The sequence below is a fragment of the Macaca fascicularis genome, chromosome 12 (assembly GCF_037993035.2).
Source record: "Macaca fascicularis isolate 582-1 chromosome 12, T2T-MFA8v1.1".
NCBI classification, from domain to species: domain Eukaryota; kingdom Metazoa; phylum Chordata; class Mammalia; order Primates; family Cercopithecidae; genus Macaca; species Macaca fascicularis.
Window position 1 is genome coordinate 85,885,568 of NC_088386.1, and position 24,848 is coordinate 85,910,415.

The following is a 24,848-nucleotide window of genomic DNA, read 5'->3' on the forward strand; positions in this document are numbered from 1 at the left end:
GGCTCCATGCTACCTAGCTGTAAACATTTAAAATGCAATCCTATATTAATTACCATAAACAACCCAGCTGCTCTAGACCAGGAACCCTGGAGGTATAAATTAGGAATAAATATCTCAGGAAGGGATTCCGTGGGACAGTTAGCTCTCAGACAAATCACCAACTCCACCCCAAGCCCACCTAGAATTACCAGAACTCCTGGTCTCACTACTTCCTTTAACCTACCAGACAATGACCCTAAAAGAGTAAAAATAATTAAGACAACTAACTTAAGGCAAACTTTAAAAATTAAAAATACGGGGATGTAACTGCCTGGGTTGAATGGGTCAAATTTTCAGTACTAGCATGCTCAACAGTTACGCATGCTCTGCTGGGCGGCCTCAAGCACAGGTAGTTCCGTTTCCCCTAAAATGGGATACCAATCCCAAAGGAATGCATTGCATGTTGGCTCTGTAACAGGATAGGGATGTATGGCGCAATGAGACTTGAAAAGTTTATTATTGCTCTTTCCCACCTTGCAAAGCTCAAATCCTAGAGCGATCCCTTCTTTCTCCATAGGGAACATAAACCACTCCTCTTGCCTCTCTAGACAGGGGGCAGAGTTCAATAAGCTGGTGGGAAAACTCTCAACTTGTACCCACATCCTAAATGTTACTGGTAAGTCAAACAAAGGCAACTACTCAGCTCTTCATATAACCCAGGCTAATGTCTGGTGGTATTATAAAGGGAACCTCCATAGCCTGTTACCGTCCATTTGGACTGGGACTTGTACCTTAGTTCACTTGGCCATTCCATTCACCTTGGCATTCCATAAGATCTCCAAGAATCCACATGGCCACTGAATTTGGAGTAATCTAACGAATTCTTTTAATTCTAACATTTATATTAACTCAATAGGAGTCTGTAAAAGAGTACCTAATACATTTAAGAACTAAAGGACACAAAAATAAATGCAGAAATGGAACAAATAGGAGGAGAAAGATAAAAAGGAGAGAAATGAAGGAAACAATGTATACCATGGTCCATTTCCAAAACAAAGTGCCCTGAATCGGCTTAGGTCAGCAAACCACAGAAGAAACAGGATACACCAGGCCCCTGCTTGGATAGCTGATGTCTGCTTGTCGGCCTCCCACTTCCTCCACCACTTAGTTTCCCTCACCCGAACCAAATAAGTTTAGTCTAAAATACAATTTTATTAGTCTGCAAGATAGCTCACTTTGTCTGTTCTTATCAGCCTGCCCAGCAACTTAGGTCATAAATCAAATACTTGAAGAGCCCCTGAGCTAACTAGGATTGCAGTGCATTGTGGGCTACAACTAAATGCAGCAAGACAACCCTAAAAACACACCTAAAGCCCTGACTAACAATCAATAGGTGACGTCCGGGAAGACTGTGACCCTACAGTAATTAGCCTATAAGGAATCGGGGGAGGGTCCTGTGCACCAGGGGATAAACTGCTTGTTAAAACCGTGCTGGGTGTGCCTGCACACCAGACACACAATCTTGCAAGACCATCATTAAAAGTCTCACTTTCACTATTGTGGGTCTCTGAGTCCATTCTGTGGGTTTGGATGGGTGAGTTTGTTTCTCAAACAGAGGACATTTTATTTGTTTCTCAAAAAGAGGATATTTTATTTTACAACGTAAAGAAGATGAAGAAGTAGAAATAGAGTAGCTCTTTCCTACTCTGACTCCAGAGAAGTGTCTTAACTATAGTCTTCACCTAAAAATAAATCTACTCACCTTGGAAAGAGAGAAAACAATTCAAGATAGCATACAGCACTCTTCTATAGCATTTAAGTATTTAATAAAATAAAAATTACAGACCTGACTTGTTGGCTACAATGCTATGTCACTCCTTTTGAATTTAAATGTGCTATCACTAGTTCCAAGACATATCTATGATTGTGACTTCAACAGCTGCTGCAAGAGGTCATTACATGCTATGTACATATGATGACTGTGCTTTCCTTTATAATTGCAACAGATACTTTTCAAGTTTATTGTTGAATGATTATGTCAAAGATTTAGACTTTACCTGAGTTCAAGAATTCCCTACTTCAAGATTCTGTATTCTTGGCAGCATCCTTAATTCTGGCAACCAGATTCAAGGAAGAGTAAATGGATAGGACATATCTTACATAGCAGTTGCCAGAGCTTTAAACAGATGACTGCTGTACAGGAAAAGTTCAAGGAAAATCAGTATCCTACCTACAGTCACAGTGCTGCTGAAGATAAAAGATGAGAAGGAAAGAAAAATGATTAAGGGCGTTGATAAAACTGGTTCTTCATGGAACTCATTATTTGCCCTAGGTGCTTTATGAACATTATCCCATTTAATGCCCCCGACTACAGTGTACTCCACTGGCCTTTCTGGTTGCAGGGCATCCATGGCAGTCTGCACACTGTGCTAAAAGGCCCCACCCTTTCCACAGGCAAGCAGAAGACACTGAGTCCATTTTGCTGACAAAATCACTAGTTTTCTTTAGCAGGGAACAATATCCCTATTACCTTAGGTGAAAACCTGGAAGAACTTCACTGACAATGCTAAAAGGTGTGTTTAAGGGAGTGACATGACCACTTTCTGGCTTCATCTGCAAGGTCAATGAAGCTCCAATTCCCTTTCTAACAGTGCTGCCAGGTGCAAGCACACAACTGTTCCTCAGCACTACCATTATGGTTTACGGCTTATGGTTTCCATTTCTTGGTTTAGTGCTTTATATGTAACCTGGATTTCTCAAAACACAAAAATCTGTCTTTTGCTATATTTCCTCAGTTGGTTATCAATTAATTTCATAAGAAAGGCCACACAGGGCCCATTTATCTGTGCTTGTTTCATACACACACACACACAAATAGGAAGAAAACCTTATTTTAAAAGCTCTGTTGGTTCAGAGATTTCATAAAATTCTAATTAAGGATCCTTACAGTTTCTAACAACTCTTAGTATGCTGGCAATTTAGCAGAGGCTTCGGGTTTGGACTCTACGGTCAGAGAGCACTGGGTTAGAATCCTAGGCTTCACCACCTTCTAGATGACTGACCATAGTATCCTCATTTGTAAAACAGGGATAATAATACTGCCAACCTCATAAAAATGATATGGCAGTGCATGACAGTGCACTGAAACCAGGCAAAACAGGGACGAGAAGAAATATTTACTAAACACATTTCCCTTAGCTATCATGAGGATACTTTAACATGTTCAATCACAATTTGGGAAAGGGCATGGCAGAATACAAATTTTACAGATGAGGAAACCCTGCTGTGATACGGATAGGGACAGGAGGCACAGAAATTCTGGGAAAGGGTGGGTCCCCCCGTAAGAGCCCCACCCTCAAGCGTGAAACCATGGCCCAAAGTGCGAACACACATTCCTATTTTTCTGCTCGAATGTTGCCTCTTTCAGAATCACCCTTGGCCTGCCCCGCCCCCCATCCAGTTCCCATAAAAACCTCAGCCAGCAGAGAGGAGAAGCAGCAAGATGATGGAGACTACAGTTGGACGTTGGAGAGAAGCCGCTTGACTTCAGAGGGATGGCTTGACAGTGTTGCTCTGGAGAGGAATTTGGCCAGGGACGGCCAGACTCCAAGGGAAGATTATCTTCCCGCTCTGTTCCCTTTTCAGCTCCCCTTCCTTGAGAGACACTACCATCTCCAATATGTTCATGAGACCTCATTCCCCCTGGATATCGGACAAGAACTCACTCAGGTGCAGGTGCCAAAGTCTGGCACACTGACCCTCCACTGAGCTGCTAACACTTCAACCATCAGCAGACGGCAAAGCTAAAAAAAGCACTGACTGTTACACTCTTTTTGGGCTTCAGGGGTCACAGGTACCCCTCAAGACGTTGCTGCTGGGCTGCACAGTTTTGCTCCTGTCAGTGCCCAAAAGCACTCACCCCAGCTTCTGCACCCACTCACCTGCGTTTCCCACCTCCTGTGAGGGGTGGAAAGTAGCAGGACCAAGCGAATGGAGTCTGTCCCTGCTGGCACAGAAACAGCCAGCGAGTCCTAGCACCTGTGCACTATAGTTACCACCCATGAAGGCATCAGGGAAAATTTCCTGCTTCCATATGAATTTGTCCAAGGTTCAAGAATGTCAAAGGCAGAAGAAGTCAAAAAGGAGGGGGGGGAAAAAAACCCAAGAAGAGAACATTGCATCAGGTAATAATTAGAAGTGAGGATCTCAAAAAAGACATTTATGCAGCCAACAAGCATATTAAAAAACGCTCATCATCACTGGTCATTAGAGAAATGCAAATCAAAACCACAATGAGATACCATCTCATGCCAATCAGAATGGCGATCATTAAAAAGTCAGCAAAAAACAGATGCTGGAGAGGTTGTGGAAAAATAGGAATGCTTTTACACTGCTGGTGGGAGTGTAAATTAGTTCAACCATTGTGGAAGACAGCGTGGCGATTCTTCAAGGATCTAGAACTAGAAATACCATTTGACCCAGCCATCCCATTACTGGGCATATACTCAAAGGAGTATAAATCATTCTACGAGAAAGACACATGCACACGTATGTTTAACCGGCACTATTCATAATAGCAAAGACTTGGAACCAACTCAAAGGTCCATCAATGACAGACTGGATTAAGAAAATGTGGCACATATATACCACGGAATACTATGCAGCCATAAAAAAGGATAAGTTCATGTCTTTTGCAGGCACATGGATGAAGCTGGAAACCATCATTCTCAGCAAACTATCACAAGATCAGAAAACCAAACACTGCATGTTCTCACTCATCAGTGGGAGTTGAACAATGAGAACACATGGACACATGGAGGGGAACATCACACACTGGGACCTGTCGGGAGTTGGGGGTTAGGGGAGGGATAACATTAGAAGAAATACCTAATGTACGTGACAGGTTGATGGGTGCAGCAAACCACCAGGGCACATGTATACCTATGTAATAAAACTGCATGTTCTGCACATGTAAAACAGAACTTAAAGTATAATAAAATAAATAAATAAATAAGAGACAGGGTCTTGCTATGTTGCCCAGGCTGGCCTCAAACTCCTGGGCTCAAGCGATCCTCCTGCCTCAGCCTCCCGAGTATACGGTACTACATGCATGCCACCATGCCCTACTAAGTAACTGCTTTTTGGTTCACCACTATTTCCTTAGCTCCAAGAACAATGCCTGATAAGTAGTAGTCACTCAATAAATATTGCTGAGTTGGGATGGTAGGCTTGAAGAAAAACAGAGTCAAGGGAAGGCTTTTTGATTTGTTTACAAAAGCTTTCTGAAAATAATGGTAGAAGAAAATGTGCCACTAATCCGAGAAGGCAAAATTGAAGAGATTGAAAGAGGGAGAAAATTAATATAATTAGTTCTTAGAGGAGGCAGGAAAGGATAGAATGAGAGCATGGAAAGGGCTATTTCCCTTGGCAAGGAAGTGAGGGACATGTTAGAGAAAATCAAAGAAGGGAAGATGAAGAAAGCTAAAGGAGTGCATGTAATATATCTTCAATTGTTAAAAAAGAGAACACAGAAGACGGCCAAATAGGAACAGCTCCAGTCTACAGCTCTCAGAGTGAGCAACACAGAAGAAGGGTGATTTCTGCATTTCCGGCTGAGGTATCGGGTTCATCTCACTGGGGCTGTCGGACAGTGGGTGCAGTCCATGGAGTGTGAGCTGAAGCAGGGAGGGGCACTGCCTCACCTGGGAAGCACAGGGGGTCAGAGAATTCCCTTTCCCGACCAAGAGAAGCAGTGACAGATGGTACCTGGAAAATTGGGACACTCCCATCCTAATACTACACTTTTCCAACCGTCTTAGCAAATGGCACACCAGCAGATTATATTCTGCACCTGGTTTGGAGGGTCCCACACCCACGGAGCCTCGCTCACTGCTAGCACAGCAGTCTGAGATCAAACTACAAGGCGGCAGCGAGGCTGGGAAAGGGAAGTCTGCCATTGCTGAGGCTTGAGTACGTAAACAAAGCAGCTGGGAGGCTTGAACTGGGTGGAGCCCACCGCAGCTCAAGGAGGCCTGCCTGCCTGACTCTGTAGACCCCACCTCTGGAGCAAGGCTTAGCAAATTGGATAAAGAGTCAAGACCCATCAGCGTACTGTATGCAGGAGACCCGTCGCAAGTGCAGAGACACACATAGGCCTCAAAATAACAAAAGGCAGCAGAAACTTCTGCAGACTTAAACGTCCCTGTCTGACAGCTCTGAAGAGAGCAGTGGTTCTCCCAGCATGGAGTCTGAGATCTGAGAACGGACAGACTGCCTCCTCAAGTGGGTCCCTGACCCCTGAGTGGCCTAACTGGGAGACACCTCCCAGTAGGGGCCTACTGACACCTCATACAACCAGGTGCCCCTCTGACACAAAGCTTCCAGACGAAGGATCAGGCAGCAACCTTTGCCGTTCTGCAATATTTGCTGTTCTGCAGCCTCCGCTGCTGATACCCAGGCAAACAGGGTCTGGAGTGGACCTCCAGCAAATTCCAAGACACCTGCAGCTGAGGGACCTGACTGTTAGAAGGAAAACTAACAAACAGAAAGGACACCCACACCAAAACCCATCTGTACTAAACCATCATCAAAGACCAAAGGTGGATAAACCCACAAAGATGGGGAGAAACCAGAGCAGAAAAGCTGAAAATTATAAAAATCATAGCACCTCTTCTCCTAAAAAGCAACGCAGTTCCTCGCCAGCAACAGAACAAAGCTCGACGGAGAAGGACTTTGAGGAGTTGAGAGAAGGTTTCAGATGATCAGTAATAACAAACTTCTCTGAGCTAAAGGAGGATGTTCGAACCCATAGCAAAGAAGCTAAAAACCTTGAAAAAACATTAGATGAATGGCTAACTAGAATGAACAGCATAGAGACCTTAAATGACCTGACAGAGCTGAAACCCATGGCATGAGAACTACGTGACGCATGCACAAGGGTCAATAGCCGATTTGATCAAGTGGAAGAAAAGGTATCAGTGATTGAAGATCAAATGAATGAAATGAAGGAAGAAGAGAAGTTTAGAGAAAAAAGAGTGAAAAGAAATGAACAAAGCCTCCAAGAAATATGGAACTATGTGAAAAGACCAAATCTATGTCTGATTAGTATACCCGACAGAGACAGGGAGAAAGGAACAAAGTTGGAAAACACTCTTCAGGATATCATCCAGGAGAACTTCCCCAACCTAGCAAGGCCGGCAAACATTCAAATTCAGGAAATACAGAGAACGCCACAAAGATACTCCTTGAGAAGAGGAACTCCAAGATACATAACTGTCAGATTCACCAAAGTTAAAATGAAGGAAAAAATGATAAGGGCAGCTAGACAGAAAGGTCAGGTTACCCACAAAGGGAAGACCATAAGACTAACAGCGGATCTCTCGGCAGAAACTCTACAAGCCAGAAGAGAGTGGGGACCAATATTCAACATTCTTAAAGAAAAGAATTTGCAACCCAGAATTTCATATCCAGCCAAACTAAGTTTCATAACTGAAAGAGAAATAAAATCCTTAACAGACAAGCAAATGCTGAGAGAGTCTGTCACCAACAAACCTGCTTTACAAGAGCTCCTGAAGGAAGCACTAAACATAGAAAGGAACAACCAGTACTAGCCACTGCAAAAACATGCCAAATTGTAAAGACCATCAATGCTAGGAAGAAACTGCATCAACTAACAAGAAAAATAACCAGTTAACATCATAAAGACAGGATCAAATTCACACATAACAATATTAACCTTAAATGTAAATGGGCTGAATGCTCCAATTAAAAGACACAGACTAGCAAATTGGGTAAAGAGTCAAGACCCATCAGCGTGCTATATTCAGCAGACCCATCTCACATGCAGAGACACACATAGGCTCAAAATAAAGGGATGGAGGAAGATCTACCAAACAAATGGAAAACAAAAAAAAACAGCAGGGGTTGCAATCCTAGTCTCTGATAAAACAGACTTTAAACCATCAAAGATCAAAAAAGACAAAGAAGGCCATTACATAATGGTAAAGGGATCAATTCTATCCTAAATATATGTACACCTAATATAGAAGCACCCAGATTCATAAAGCAAGTCCTTAGAGACCTACAAAGAGACTCAGACTCCCACACAATAATAATGGGAGACTTTAACACTCCACTGTCAACATTAGACAGATCAACAAGACAAAGTTTTGGGATATCCAGGTATTGAATTCAGCTCTCTACCAAGCGGACCTGACAGACATGTACAGAACTCTCCACCCCAAATCAACAGAATGTACATTCTTCTCAGCACCACATCGCACTTATTCCAAAATTCACCACATAGTTAGAAGTAAAGCACTCCTCAGCAAATGTAAAAGAACAGAAATCACAACAAACAGTCTCTCAGACCACAGTGCAATCAAACTACAACTTAGGATTAAGAAACTCACTCAAAATCACTCAACTACATGGAAACTAAATTACCTGCTCCTGAATAACTACTAGGTACATAACGAAATGAAGGCAGAAATAAAGATGTTCTTTGAAACCAATGAGAACAACGACACAACATACCAGAACCTCTGAGACACATTTAAAGCAGTGTGTAGAGGGAAATTTATAGCACTAAATGCCCACAAGAGAAAGCAGGAAAGATCTAAAATTGACACCCTAACATCACAATTAAAAGAACTAGAGAAGCAAGAGCAAACACATTCAAAAGCTAGCAGAAGGCAAGAAATAACTAGGATCAGAGCAGAACTGAAGGAGACAGAGACACAAAAAAAACCCTTCAAAAAAATCAATGAATCCAGGAGCTGGTTTTTTGAAAAGATCAACAAAATTGATAGACCGCTACAAGACTAATAAAGAAGAGAGAAGAATCACATAGACGCAATAAAAAATGATAAAGGGGATATTATCACCGATCCCACAGAAATAAAAACTACCATCATAGAAAACTATAAACACCTCTACACAAATAAACTAGAAAATCTAGAAGAAATGGATAAATCCCTGGACACATACACCCTCCCAAGACTAAACCAGAAATAAGTTGAATCCCTGAATAGACCAATAACAGGCTCTAAAATTGAGGCAATAATTAATAGCCTACCAACCAAAAAAACTCCAGGACCAGATGGATTCACAGCCAAATTCTACCAGAGGTACAAAGAGGAGCTGGTACCATTCCTTCTCAAACGATTCCAATCAACAGAAAAAGAGGGAATCCTCCCTAACTCATTTTATGAGGCCAGCATCATCCTGATACCAAAGTGTGGCAGAGAAACAACAAAAAAAGAGAATTTGAGCAATATCCCTGATGAACATTGATGCAACAATCCTCAATAAAATAATGACAAACTGAATCCTGCAGCACATCAAAAAGCTTATCCACCACAATCAAGTTGGCTTCATCCCTGGGATGCAAGGCTGGTTGAACATATGCAAATCAACAAACGTAATCCATCACATAAACAGAACCAAGGACAAAAACCACATTATCTCAACAGATGCAGAAAAGGACTTCAACAAAATTCAATAGCCCTTCACGCTAAAAACTCTCAATAAACTAGGTATCAATGGGATGTATCTCAAAATAATCAGAGCTATTTATGACAAACCCACAGCCATTATCACACTGAATGGGCAAAAACTGGAAGCATTCCCTTTGAAAACTGGCACAAGACAGGGATGCCCTCTCTCACCACTCCTATTCAACATAGTGTTGGAAGTTCTGGCCAGGGCAATCAGACAGGAGAAAGAAATAAAGGGTATTCAATTAGGAAAATGGAAGTCAAATTGTCCCAGTTTTAAAATGACATGATTGTATATTTAGAAAATCCCATCATCTCAGCCCAAAATCTCCTTAAGCTGATAAGCAACCTCAGGAAAGTCTCAGGATACAAAAATCAATGTGCAAAAATCACAAGTATTCCTATACACCATTAACAAACAGAGAACCAAATTATGAGTGAACTCCTATTCACAATTGCTACAAAGAGAGTAAAATACCTAGGAATCCAGCTTAAAAGGGTTGTGAAGGACCTCTTCAAGGAGAACTACAAACCACTGCTCAACGAAATAAAAAAGGACACAAACAAATGGAAGAACATTCCATGCTGATGGAAAGGAAGAATCAATATCATGAAAATGGCCACACTGCCCAAGGTAATTTATAGATTCAAGGCCATCCCTATCAAGCTACCAATGACTTTCTTCACAGAATTGGAAAAAACTACTTTAAAGTTCACACGAAACCAAAAAAGAGCCCACATTGCCAAGACAATCCTAAGCCAAAAGAACAAAGCTGGAGGCATCACATTATCTGACTTCAAACTATACTACAAGGCTACAGTTACCAAAACAGCATGGTACTGGTACCAAAATAGAGATATAGACCAATGGAACAGAACAGAGCCCTCGAAATAACACCACACATCTACAACCATCTGATCTTTGACAAACCTGACAGATACAAGAAATGGGGAAAGGATTCCCTATTTAATAAATGGTGCTGGGGAAACCGACTAGCCATATGTAGAAAGCTGAAACTGGATCCCTTCCTTATACCTTATACAAAAATTAATTCAAGATGGATTAAAGACTTAAATGTTAGGCCTAAAATCATAAAAACCCTAGAAGAAAACCTAGGCAATACCATTCAGGACATAGGCATGGGCAAGGACTTCATGACCAAATCACCAAAAGCAATGGTAACAAAAGCCAAAATTGACAAATGGGATCTAATTAAACAGCAAAAGAAACTACCATCAGAGTGAACAGGAAACCTACAGAATGGGAGAGAATCTCTACAATCTACCCATCTGACAAAGGGGTAGAATGACCCATCTGACCCAGAATCTACAAAGAACTTAAACAAATTTACAAGAAAAAAAATCACCAACCTCATCAAAAAGTGGATGAAGGATATGAACAGACACTTCTCAAAATAAGACATTTATGCAGGCAACAGACACATGAAAAAATGCTCATCATCACTAGCCATCAGAGAAATGCAAATCAAAACCACAATGAGATACCATCTCACACCAGTTAGAATGACGATCATTAAAAAGTCAGGAAAACAACTGGTGCTGGAGAGGATGTGGAGAGATAGGAACACTTTTACACTGTTGGTGGGACTGTAAAGTAGTTCAACCATTGTGGAAGACAGTGTGACCATTCCTCAAGGATCTAGAACTAGAAATACCATTTGACCCAGCCATCCCATTACTGGGTATATACCCAAAGGAGTATAAATCATGCTTCCATAAAGACACATGCACATGTATGTTTATTGCAGTACTATTCACAATAGCAAATCATTCTGAGCAAGCTATCACAAGGACAGAAAACCAAACACCACATGTTCTCACTCATAGGTGGGAACTAAACACTAGGACACAGGGTGGGGAACATCACACACCGGGGCCTGTTTGGGGTGAGGGGATGGGGGAGGGATAGCATTAGGAGATATACCTAATGTAAATGACGAGTTAATGGGTGCAGCACAACAAGGCACATATATACATAAGTAACAAAGCTACACGTTGTGCATATGTACCCTAGAACTTAAAGTATAATTTTAAAAAAAGAACACAGACTGTTCTAGAATATTTGATTATTGGGATCTTTAGCTATGCCAGAAATGTATATTGATATAATTTTGTACCCATACAACCTAGTGAACACATTTCTACTTCTTGTGGAACACTGGTCAGTGGCCCAACCCATTTATCTGACCCTTTAAAGATTTAAAGATTAGGGGGAAGGAAAATCAGTTGTCTCCTATTGTCAAAGAGACAACTTCTTTTTTCCTTTAACAAACAATTCATATTCTCATTTCAATTCAAAAATATTGTTGAGCACCTACAATGCACTTCAGAGGAGACAATAACAAACAGGACGTGGTTCTTGCACTTAAAGAGCATTATCAGAACTATAATCACTGCCCTTTGGGTAACACCCCAAAGAACCCTTCTTTTGACAAGTTTTATCAAGACATGGAACATTTCAAAAAAAAAAAAAAAAAAAGGAAAACTCAGGATATTGCCCTTAGCGCTCCCTTCAAAAGACTCCCAGAACATCCAAAAATATACAGTGTGACATGCATACTGTATGGGGTATGCAAAGGTAGAGGCTATATCCTGAGATTTCCTATGTATCTCCTATTGGTTCTATTTCTCTAGAGAACCCTAAAACAGAACTCTAATTGTCTGGAATTCATGTATATTTAGATCATTTTACTTTTTTTTAAAATCAATTTATTTTTTATTATACTTTATGTTCTAGGGTACATGTGCACAACGTGCAGGTTTGTTACATATGTATACATGTGCCATGTTGGTGTGCTACACCCATTAACTTGTCATTAGGTATATCTCCTAATGCTATCCCTCCCCCCTCCCCCCACCAGGCCCCAGTGTGTGATGTTCCCCTTCCCATGTCCTAGTGATCTCACTGTTCAATTCCCACCTATGAGTGAAAACATGCAGTGTTTGGTTTTCTGTTCTTGTGATAGTTTGCTGAGAATGATGATTTCCAGTTGCATCCATGTCCCTACAAAGGACACAAACTCATCCTTTATTATGGCTGCCTATTATTCCATGGTGTATATGTGCCACATTTTCTTAATCCAGTCTGCCACTGATGGACATTTGGGTTGGTTCCAAGTCTTTGCTATTGTGAATAGTGCCACAATCAACATATGTGTGCATGTGTCTTTATAGCAGCATGATTTATAATCCTTTGGGTATATACTCAGTAATGGGATGGCTGGGTCAAATGGTATTTCTAGTTCTAGATCCTTGAGGAATGGTCACACTGTCTTCCACAATGGTTGAACTACTTTACAGTCCCACCAACAGTGTAAAGTGTTCCTATTTCTCCACATCCTCTCCAGCACCTGTTGTTTCCTGACTTTTTAATGACTGCCATTCTAACTGGTGTGAGATGGTATCTCATTGTGGTTTTGATTTGCATTTCTCTGATGGCTAGTGATGATGAGCATTTTTTCATGTGTCTGTTGCTTGCATAAATGTCTTCTTTTGAGAAGTGTCTGTTCATATCCTTTACCCACTTTTTGATGGGGTTGTTTTTTTCTTGTAAATTAGTTTGAGTTCTTTGTAGGTTCTGGAGATTAGCCCTTTGTCAGATGAGTAGATTGTAAAAATTTTCTCCCATTCTGTAGGTTGCCTGTTCACTCTGATGGTAGTTTCTTTTGCTGTGCAGAAGCTCTTTAGTTTAATTAGATCCCATTTGTCAATTTTGGCTTTTGTTGCCATTGCTTTTGGTGTTCTAGATATGAAGTCCTTGCTCATGCCTACGTCCTGAATGGTATTGCCTAGGTTTTCTTCTAGGGTTTTTATGGTTTTAGGTCTAACATTTAAGTCTCTAATCCATCTTGAATTAATTTTTGTATAAAGAGTAAGGAAGGGATCCAGTTTCAGCTTTCTACTTAAGATCAATTTACTTTAAAAAATATGCATTAAAAACAGAACTGATATTCACTTCCGTTAAGTACAGAGTAGAGACAATGAACAGCAAATGAGGGCTTAAGAGTCTAATTAAAGAAAAAAAAAATGGGCTTACCTCCTATCCAACTCAAAGGAATGCTTAAAGGTGTAGGAAGAATATATACATGGATGTAATTTTGCTCTCCTCTGAATAAAGGCCATAGAATATTTCAAATCCGCTAACATGCTGTGAGATAAACTTTCTAATCTTTCAATTCAGAAACCAAATTCACTATTTCTAAAAACTTTCTTTGAACTGCTAAAAATATCATCAAGAAAAAAGTGTAAGTAAGCCACAGACGGCAACCAATTAAGAAATAATCAATGTTCTTTCCCCATTACAGAGGTCAGAGGGGAGGATAAAGCACTTGTTCATATTATACCACAGAAATAATATGAATTGCAAATTTTTAAAACACTTGCAAGGCACAAGAGAAATAAATCAATGCAAAACAGTTCAAAACATACATTACCTGAAAGCATTTTCAGCAGAAACAATGTTTTCTACAAGGGCAAACAGTGCATAGAAAATAAAACTAAACTAAGAGACACTACTGTTAGAAGCATCTTATATGGCTGGATTTTTTTTTTTTTAAGGAACATCAAAAAGTCTATCCAATCATTTTTTTAATAAGTCTGTAAAAACATAACAGTTAAATTGAGAGGTAGCAAAAGCCCAAAGTAATGAATTTCTATTCTGCATTGTGGTTGGTTACTGCAGAGAGCTTGTAATGAAATCTCTCATATATGCCTGCTCACAATCTTCTGAATACCGTCTCATGTTAATACTTGCCTCTGTTGTAAGCTCCCCATTCTAATCAGCAAAATTAAAGGGTTTCTGTTTGGGTCCCCTAATGCTTTTGTAAGCTGTCTGTGCTGTCTGTGTCCCTTAATAATACTTTTTCTGCTTAAGAGTACCTGGTGTGAACTCTCTTTTCTACAACTAATAATTCTGACCAATAAAGAGCCTGAAAATATAAAGATGGAAAGATAAAGTAAATGAGGATGGTGGGTAGACAAGAGAGAGAAAAAAACAGTAATAGTAAAAAAGGAATCATTACAGGTACCACAGACATCAAAAGATATTATGAACAACATCTCCAATAAATTTGACAACTTAAAAAAAAGTCACATATTCTTTATTAAAGAAATATAATCTTGGCTCATGCCTGTAATCACAGCACTTTGGGAGGCCAAGGCAGGCAGATCACAAGATCAGGAGTTCAAGACCAGCCTGGCCAATATGGTGAAACCCCGTCTCTACTAAAACTACAAAAATCAGCGGGGTGTGGTGGTGCGTGCCTGTAGTCCCAGATACTCAGGAGGCTGAGGCAGAAGAATCACTTGAACCCAGGAGGTGGAGGTTGCAGTGAGCCAAGATTGCGCCACTGCACTCCAGCCTGGGCGAGAGAGCAAGACTCCATCTCAAAAAAAAAAAAAAAAAAAAAAAAAAGAAATATAATCTATAATTACAAACCTTCTCACAAAGGAAACTTCAGTCCCCGATGGCTTTACTAATAAAATTTGTATTTTAAATTTATATAAACTCTTCCAGAGAACAGGGGAAAAAGAAAATATTTCCTACTTTATTGTATGAGTCTAGCATAACCTTATTACCCAAAACTTGACATGACAATTACAAGAAAAATCATAGACCAATCTCTCATAAACATAATGCAAAAATCCTAAACATACTAGCAAATCAAATCCAACAATATGTAAAACACATATCAAGAAAAAATAAGGCTTCTTTCAAAAATATAAAAATTTGTTCTTTGAAAAGCCATTATCCTAGAAACAGACTCCCATCTATCTACAATGTCATTTGATTTTTGACAAAAGGCACCAATGCAATGCAATGGGGAAGAAAGAGAAAGAAGTCTTTTCAACAAACTGTGCTGGAACAATTATATAACAATGTGAGAAAAAATTAACCTGGACTTCTATATTTTACACTATGCACAAAAAATTAATGTGAGGTAGATCTAGACCTAAATGAAAAAGCAGTAACTAGAAATCTTCCAGAAGCACAGGAAGATATTCTGTAAGTAGCTAAAGTTTTCTTAGGATACAGAAATCAATACTCATAAAAGAGAAAAACAAAGATAAATTAGACTTCCTCAAAGTTAAAAACATTTGATCATCAAAAATTATTGTAATTTCCATTAATAAAGGGGAAAAAAATCATACGATCATCTCAATAGGCGCAGAAAAATAAGCAAGATAAAATCCAACACTCGTTCAAAACAATAATTATCGAAAAAGCTCTTCACCAACTAGGCATAGAATCAATTTATTCACACTGATGAAGAATATCCACAGAAAACCTACAAAAATCAACATTTTTAATGTTCTTAAAAGCTTTCCCCTTAAGACTGGGAATAAGACAAAGATGGCTATCACTATCATCACCTCTGTTGAACATTTTGTTGGCAGTGCTAGCCAGTATAGGAAGCTGGTGAGAAAGGGGAAATAACGGGGGTATGAAAGGGAGGTAGGAAGGGAGAGAGGGAAGGGAGAAGAAAAGGAAAAGAAGGAATAAAGGAAGAAGGAAATATGACATTATGTATACAAATGATGAAAATTCAAAGTAATGTGCAAACCATAAATAACTCACTTAAAAAATAAGTCAGTTCAGCAAAATCATTAGATACAAGGTCAATACATAAAATTTAATTTCAGGCCAGCATGGTGGCTTACACATGTAATCCTAACACTTTGGGAGGCCAAGGTGGGTGGATCACCTGAGGTCAAGAGTTGAAGACCAGCCTGACCAACATGGTGAAACCCCGTCTCTACTAAAAAATACAAAAATTAGCCGGACATGGTGGCACATGCCTGTAATCCCAGATACTTGGGAGGCTGAGGCAGGAGAATAGCTTAAACCTGGGAGGCAGAGGTTGGAGTGAGCTGAGATCACACCATTGCACTCCAGCCTGGGCAACAAGAGTGAAACTCCATCTCAACAACAACAACAACAACAAAAATGCTGGTGAGAATGTGGAGCAACTAGTACTTAAATGTAAACTGATACAACTATATTAGAAAATTATTTAACAATAACTACTGAAGAGGAATATACACCTACCTGATGATTTTATAGCACTACTTCTGGGTATATAACCCATAGAAGTTTGTGTCTATGTTACCACAAGGCCAAAACTGTTTATAGCAGAATTCTTACAGTAAAATCCTGCAAATAACTTCAAATGTCCAACAGTAGAAATGAGTAAGTGAAATGCAACACATCAAACAATGGAGTATCTTAGAATGAACAAACTACTGCTACGTAGGTACAATGTGGATGAATCTCACAAATATGCTGAGCAAAAGAAACTAGACACAAAATGATACAATTTCATTTATATAAAACTCAAACAATCATGCCTGTAATCCCAGCACTTTGGGAGGCCAAGGCGGGTGGATTAACTGAGGTCAGGAGTTCGAGACCAGCCTGACTAATATGTTGAAACCCCAGCTCTACTAAAAAATACAAAAATTAGCCAGGCATGGTGGTGGGCACCTGTAATCCCAGCTACTCGGGAGGCTGAGGCAGGAGAATCGCTTGAACCCAGGAAGCGGAGGTTGCAGTGAGCCAAGATTGTGCCATTGCACTCCAGCCTGGGTGACACAGCAAATCTATGTCTTTTAAACAAACAAACAACAACAAAAAAAAACCCTCAAACAAAATGTATGATGTGAGAAGCCAGTACAATGGTTATTTATTTATCCTGGAGAAGACGTGGCGAGTGGGAGGGCACACACGTGGCGAGTGGGAGGGCACACAAGTAAGACATCTGGGGCACTCTGTAAATGTTTCTTTGTGGTAGACTGCCACAATTACTACTTGAGACCCTCACTATGACAATTACTACTGTTACTACTTGAGACTGTCATTACCAGACTGAATGAAGGGGGAGGAACATAGAAGTAAAAACTTAAGACAAAAGTAACTATTTTAAAGGAAGGGGCTGGGGAAGAAGAAGAGGGCTCCCTGCTTCTAGTGAGCAAAGGCAGTGCTTGAGCTTCTACAGCCCTTTGTATTTATTGGGTAACAAGAGCAAGGCGGAAGAGGTAATGATTGGTCAGCTGCTTAATTGATCACAGGTTCATATTATTAATAACAGGCTTCAGATGTACCTAATCAAAAGAAACGCTGCACTTGGGCATGACTGCCCTCAGCATTCCTTATGGGTGGCATACAGTTTGTCACTTTGCCAACATTCTGCGTTTATGAGAACAGTTTGCTGTTACTCATATGGCCTCTAGTGGTATACTGAGTGGATCACGACCCTCAATCTTTCGGCCTCCAACATTTCTTATGTTCAAGTGAAAAAATATTGAGGTATATATACATGACTTCTGTATTTTTCTGTATGTTACACTTTAAAAATGTGAGTTCTTAAAATACGCATACGCGGAAAAACTCACAGAATTCAAGCAATTAAGTATAATATAAGGACCATTACGATCTGCCCCCAGTCATCTTTTTGGCCATATTTCCTGGTATGTTACTCCTTGTTCCTTGCTCTGCACTTTCCAAACATTTGTGTGAGTATGTGGTATTCTCTCTGGAACACCCTTTGGCACCTGGCAACTCACTTTCATCTTTTAGACTTTGCTCAGATTTCACTTCCTCATGAGGCCTCTCAGAATCCCTCCATCGTTCTATGGACATCCATAATTTGTGCCTCTATTTTAGCAGCACTTGCCACACTGTATTGTAATTGTTCATTTATATATGTGTTTCATTAGATTGCCAACTCCCTGAGAACAGATACTGGATTGTCATTTTCTTTTTTTTTTTTTTTTTTTTGAGACGGAGTCTCGCTCTGTCACCCAGGCTGGAGTGCAGTGGCCGGATCTCAGCTCACTGCAAGCTCCGCCTCCCGGGTTCGGGCCATTCTCCTGTCTCAGCCTCCTGAGTAGCTGGGACTACAGGCGCCCGCCACCTCGCCCGGCTAGTTTTTTGTATTTTTTAGTAGAGACGGGGTTTCACCGTGTTAGCCAGGATGGCCTCGATCTCCTGACCTAGTGATCCGCCCGTCTCGGCCTCCCAAAGTGCTGGGATTACAGGCTTGAGCCACCGCGCCCGGCCTGGATTGTCATTTTCATACTTCAGAGGCTGCTATGGCATCTTACCCATTCATTCATTCATCATACCTACCATGTAAATACTCTGTCATAGGTGCCAGGAGATAAGGGTTAAACAAGCTTCCAGGAGTTAATGGTGTGTGCTAGATATTACTCAATAAAGCAAAAAGGTAAAAGGTTGAGAGAAAAAGACACATAATAGAATGGAGACAAGCAGACAGAGGTGCAGAGACCTTCATGGAGTTAACACTGTCATTTTAAGGTGTTTTACAATATTGCCACTAAAGATCTGGAGCTGTGTTGTGTTGCTGTAAGGTTTATATGGGAAATGTCTCTTGGCATTTGTCCTTAGGGTTAAATGAAACTAAGCTGAAGGTCAAATTTAATTCACAAGTATTTTAATAACAAATCATATCATCTGTTATATTAAAACCAAGCGACAAAAGCTCTATTATACTCTGTTAAATGGTCTTTAATTTTTTAAACTAGTTTAAATCAACCATATTTAAGAGTTATGTTCTGCTTTTAATTGTAAATATTTTTCTAAGTAATCATCTTATACCTTATATACATATATCTATAAATCATTTCCAGAGGTGTTCCAACTGACAATAAACTGATACAAATACAAAATACTTAAACAAGAACAAGTTAATGTCTATTTCACTGACTAGTTCAGTTTCACAGAAATATTTCTATTTTTTAGTATATTTTCACCAATCTGAAACGTCATATTACTATACAAAGATCGAAACAGACCTTCAAAACATGGTACTAATATTCTTTTTTGTATCTTATAATAAAAGGTTTAGAGCCAGTGCAAGAAGGCTGCCTTTTGCAACCTGATCTTAAGACTTTTCTATTAACTTCTTAAAGACATTAACAATTTATATAAAATGAAAAGATACTATCTAAAGATACAAGTACTACTATTTTATGTTTCCTAAATGCCAATGATAGCATTTAAAGGTTACTAAGGCCCATCAGTGAACCAGAAAACTATTTTCTCTTCTTGTCTACATAAACGGATGCATTTTTCCCTTTATCATACTCTTTCCCCAAAGCACAATGTATCCATCAACACTGGCATTAAACTGCTCTCATTAGTAGCAATAAATGGTATACTATAATGGGTACATTCAGCAAATATAATGCATACATCTATAGGTCAAACTGTTAGTATGTCCTTTTATTTTTTAAATAGTTCTACTGATGTTAGTTATATATAATAAAATTCACTTAAGTGCAAAGTTCTATGAGTTTTGGTAAGTGTATACAGTTGTATAATTATCCCCATAATCAAGATATAGAACATTTCTAACATCCCAAGGAGTTCTCCTTGCCCCCTGGCAATTGATCTGTTTTCTATTCAAATACTTTTATCTTTTCTAGAATTTCATAAAAACAAAGCCATACAAGGAGTGGTCCTTTGCATACACCATCTTTCGTTGACATACTGCTTCCAAGATTTATCATGTTGTATCAGTAGCTCATTCCTTCTTAGAGAGTAGTATTCCATTGTATAAATAAATCACAGTAAGTTCATTCATTCAGTAATTAATATGCATTCAGCTGTTTCTAGATTTTGGCTATTATGAACAAAGTTCCAATGAACTTGTAAATACAAGCATTTGTGTGCATTCGTGTTTACACTTTCTTGGATAAATCTCGCAGAGTGGGGCTGTTGGGTCTTGGTAAGTTTAACTTTGTAAGACACTGCCAAACTGCATTCTTGCTGCAATGTGTAGCTCTAGGTGCCCCACGTTCATATATATATATACACACACACACATATATATACACACACACTTTAAGTTCATATATATATACATGTACACACACACACATACTTTAAGTTCTGGGATACATATGCAGAATGTGTAGGTTTGTTACATAGGTATACACGTGCCATGGTGGTTTGCTGCACCCATTAACCTGTCATCTAGGTTTTAACCCCGCAAGTATTAGGTATTTGTCCTAATGCTCTCCCTCCCTTTGCCCCTTACCCTGACAGGCCCCAGTGTGCGATGTTCCCCTCCCTGTGTCAGTATGTTCTCACTGTTCAACTCCCACTTATGAGTGAGAACATGTGGTGTTTGGTTTTCTGTTCTTGTATTAGTTTACCGAGAATGATGGTTTCCAGCTTCATCCATGTCCCTGCAAAGGACATGAACTCATTCTTTTTTCACAGCTGCATAGTATTTCATGGTGTATATATGCCACATTTTCTTTATCCAGTCTCTCACTGATGGGCATTTGGGTTGGATCCAGGTCTTTACTATTATAAATAGTGCTGCAATAAACACACGTGTGCATGTGTCTTTAGAGTAGAATGATTTCTAATCCTTTGGGTATATACCCAGGAAAGGGATTGCTGGGTCAAATGGTATTTCTGGTTCTAGATTCTTGAGGACTTGCCACATTGTCTTCCACAGTGGTTGAACTAATTTACACTCCTACCAACAGTGTAAAAGCATTCCTATTTCTCCACATCCTCACCAGTATCTGTTGTTTCCAGACTTTTTAATGATCTCCATTCTAACTGGTGTGAGATGGGTTATCTCACTGTGGTTTTGATTTGCATTTCTCTAATGATCAGTGATGATGAACTTTTATTCGTATGTTTGTTGGCCGCGTAAATGTCTTTGTTTGTTTTGAGACAGTGTCTTGCTCTTATCACCCAGGCTGGAGGGCAGTAGGGCAATCTTGGCTCACTACAACCTCTGCCTTCCGGGTTCAAGCAATTTTTCTGCCTCAGCCTCCACAGTAGCTGGGATTATAGGCGTGCACTACCATGCCTGGCTAATTTTTGTATTTTTAGTAGAGATGCAGTTTCATCATATCAGTCAGCCTAGTCTTGAACTCCTGACCTCATGATCTGCCCGCCATGGCCCCCCAAAGTGCTGGGATTACAGGCGTGAGTCACCACACCCGGCCATAAATGTCTTCTTTTGAGAAGTGTCTGTTCACATCCTTCACCCACTTTTTGATGGGGTTTTTTCTTGTAAATTTAAGAATCTTGTAGATTCTGGATATTAGATTTTTGTCAGATGGATAGATTGCAAAAATTTTCTCCCATTCTGTGAGTTGCCTGTTCACTCTGATGAGTGTTTCTTTTGCTGCACAGAGCTCTTTAATTAGATCCTATTTCTCAATTTTGGTTTTTGTTGCAATTGTTTTTGGTGGTTTAGTCATGAAGTCTTTGCCCATGACTATGTTCTGAATGGTATTGCCTAGGTTCTCTTCTGGAGTTTTTATGGTTTTAGGTCTTATGTTTAGGTCTTTAATCCATCTTGAATTAATTTTTGTATAAAGTGTAAGGAAGGGGTCCAATTTCAGTTTTCTGCATATGGCTAGCCAATTTTCCCAACATTTATTAAATATGGAATCCTTTCCCCACTGCTTGTTTTTGTCAGGTTTGTTGAAGATCAGATGGTTGTAGGTGTGTGGTGTTATTTCTGAGGTCTCTGTTCTGTTCCATTGGTCTATATATATGTGTTGGTACCACTATACCATGCTGTTTTGGTTACTCTAGCCTTGTAGTACAGTTTGAAGTCAGGTAGCATGATGCCTCCAACTTTGTCCTTTTGGCTTAGGATTCTCTTCAGTATACAGGCTCTATTTTGATTCCATATGAAATTTAAAGTAATTCTTTCTAGATCTGTGAAGAAAGTCAATGGTAGCTTAATGGGAATAGCACTGAATCTAAACATTACTTTGGGCAGTATGGACATTTTCATGATATTGATTCTTCCTATCCATAAGCACAGAATGTTTATCCATTTGTGTCCTCTCTTACTTCCTTGAGCAGTGGTTTGCAGTTCTCCTTTTTTGTTTTTGTTTTTGTTTTGTTTTTGAGACAGAGTCTCCCTCCTCTGCCCAAGCTAGAATGCAATGGTACAGTCTCAGGTCACTGCAACCTCTGCCTCCCGGGCTCAAGTGACTCTCCTCCCTCAGCCTCCTGAGTAGCTGGGATTATAGGCATCGCCACCACACCCAGCTAATTTTTGTATTTTTAATAGAGACAGGGTTTCACCATGTTGGCCAGGCTGGTCTTGAACTCCTGACCTCAGGTGATCTGCCCATCTCACCCCCCAAAGGGCTGGGATTACAAGCGTGAGCCCCCGTGCCCAACCTTCACGTCACCTGTAAGTTGTATTCCTATTTTATTTTCTTTGTAGCAATTGTGAATGGAAGTTCACTCATAATTTGGCTATTATTGGTATATAGGAATGCTTGTGATTTTTGCACACTGATTTTGTATCCTGACTCTGTTGAACTTGCTTATCAGCTTAAGACGTTTTGGGGCTGAGACAATGAGGTTTTCTAAATATACAATCATGTCATCTGCAGACAGGGACAATTTGACTTCCTCTCTTCCTATTTGAATACCCTTTCTTTCTTTCTCTTGCCTGATTGCCCTGGCCAGAACTTCCAATACTATGCTGAGTAGGAGTGGTAAGAGAGGGCATTCTGGTCTTGTGCCAGTTTCCAAAGGGAATGCTGCCAGCTTTTGCCCATTCAGTATGATACTGGCTGTGGGTTTGTCATAAACAGCTCTTATTTTTTGAGATATGTTCCATAATATCTAGTTTATTCAGTGTTTTTAGCACGAAGGGGTCAATTTTATTGAATGCCTTTTCTGCATCTATTGTAATCATGCGGTTTTTGTCACTGGTTTTGTTTATGTGATGGATTACATTTATTGATTTGCTTATGTTGAACCAGCTTTGCATCCCAGGATGAAGCTGACTTGATTGGTGGTGGATAAGCTTTCTGATGTGACCCTGGATTATGTTTGACAGTATTTTATTGAATATTTTCACACTGATGTTTATCAGGGATATTGGCCTGTGTGTGTGTGTGTGTGTGTGTGTGTGTGTGTGTGTGTATATATATATATATATATATATTTTTTTTTTTTTTTTTTCCAAGACACAGTTTTGCCTTGTCGCCTAGGCTGGAGTGCAATGGGGCAATCTCGGCTCGCCACAACGTCTGCCTCCCAGGTTCAAGCAATTCTCCTGCCTCAGCCTCCTGAGTAGCTGGGATTACAGGCATGTGCTACCATGCCCAGCTAATTTTGTATTTTTAGTAGAAATGGGGCTTCTCCATGTTAGTCAGGCTGGTCTTGAACTCTGGACCTCGGGTGATCTGCCCACCTCAGCCTCCTGAAGTGCTGGGATTACAGGTGTGAGCCACTGCACCCAGCCTTGAAATATTTTTTTTACCCTTGTGTCTCTGCCAGGTTTTGGTATCAGGATGATGCTGGCCTCATAAAATGAGTTAGGGAGGAGTCCCCCTTTTTGTATTGTTTGGAATATTTTCAGAAGGAATGGCACCAGCTCCTCTTTGTACCTCTGGCAGAATTCGGCTGTGAATCTGTCTAGTCCTGGGCTTTTTTTGATTGGTAGGCCATTAATTATTGCCTCAATTTCAGAACTTGTTATTGGTCTATTTAGGGATTCGACTTCTTCCTGGTTTAGTCCTGGGAAGGTGTATGTGTCCAGGAATTTATCCATTTCTTCTAGATTTTCTAGTTTATTTGTGGAGAGGTGTTTATAGCATTCTCTGATGGTAGTTTGCATTTCTGTGGGATCAGTGGTGATATCCCCTTTATCATTTTTTTTTATCGTGTCTATTTGAGTCTTCTCTCTTTTCTTATTAGCCTGGCTAGTGGTCTATTTTGTTAATCTTTTCAAAATCCACCTCCTGGATTCATTGATTATTTGAAGGGTTTTTTTGTGTCTTTATCTCCTTCAGTTCTGCTTATTTCATGTCTTCTGCTATTTTTTTAATTTGTTTGCTCTTGTTTCTCTAGTTCTTTTAACTGTGATGTAAGGGTGTCGATTTTAGACCTTTTCCACTTTCTGATGTGGGTATATAGTGCTATAAACTTCCCTCTAAACACTGCTTTAGCTGAGTTGTGATTTTGGTACATTGTATCTTTGTTCTCATTGGTTTCAAAGAACTTAATTTATTTCTGCCTTAATTTCGTTATTTACCCAGTAGTCATTCAGGAGCAGGTTGTTCACTTTCCATGTATTTTGTGTTTTTGAGTGAGTTTCTTAATCCTGAGTTCTAATTTGATTGCACTGTGGTCTGAAAGACTGTTTGTTATGATTTCCGTTCTTTTGCATTTGCTGAGGAGTGTTTTACTTCCAATTATATAGCTGATTTTAGAATAAGTGCTATGTGGTACTGAAAATAATGTATATTACGTTGACTTGGGGTAGAGAGTTCTATAGATGTCTATTTGGTCCACTTGGTCCAGAACTGAGTTCAAGTCCTGAATAT

The 24,848-nt window shown here is 39.8% G+C and overlaps 1 protein-coding gene across 5 annotated transcripts in view; it reads right to left on the reverse strand.

Annotated features, from left to right (window-relative positions):
* HIBCH (3-hydroxyisobutyryl-CoA hydrolase) overlaps positions 1-24,848 on the reverse strand; it is a 118,557-nt gene that overhangs the window by 13,675 nt on the left and 80,034 nt on the right. The gene's annotated exons all lie outside the window — the stretch shown is intronic.